This window comes from Oncorhynchus masou, chromosome 8 (assembly GCF_036934945.1).
Source record: "Oncorhynchus masou masou isolate Uvic2021 chromosome 8, UVic_Omas_1.1, whole genome shotgun sequence".
Classification (NCBI taxonomy): domain Eukaryota; kingdom Metazoa; phylum Chordata; class Actinopteri; order Salmoniformes; family Salmonidae; genus Oncorhynchus; species Oncorhynchus masou.
This window is the reverse complement of record NC_088219.1, coordinates 18446930-18447164: the sequence shown is the minus strand read 5'-3', so window position 1 is coordinate 18447164 and position 235 is coordinate 18446930.

The following is a 235-nucleotide window of genomic DNA, read 5'->3' as shown; positions in this document are numbered from 1 at the left end:
CGGATGTCACAAAAAAAAATGTTTACACAACTGTTACCCCACCCCCGCCCCAAGCGTCCGTTTGCAACGGAATTTACAATCCAGAAAATACCAGTTTACTACAATACTTATTTTGTAAACTTTAACACAGTTACCACCTTAGGAGTAACTGGTGGTAGTGGGTGAGGCCGCAAACATTTTTGGGCCTCCCGTGAGAATTTATTTTCACAAAAAATGTGCCAATCAGCGTTGAGCT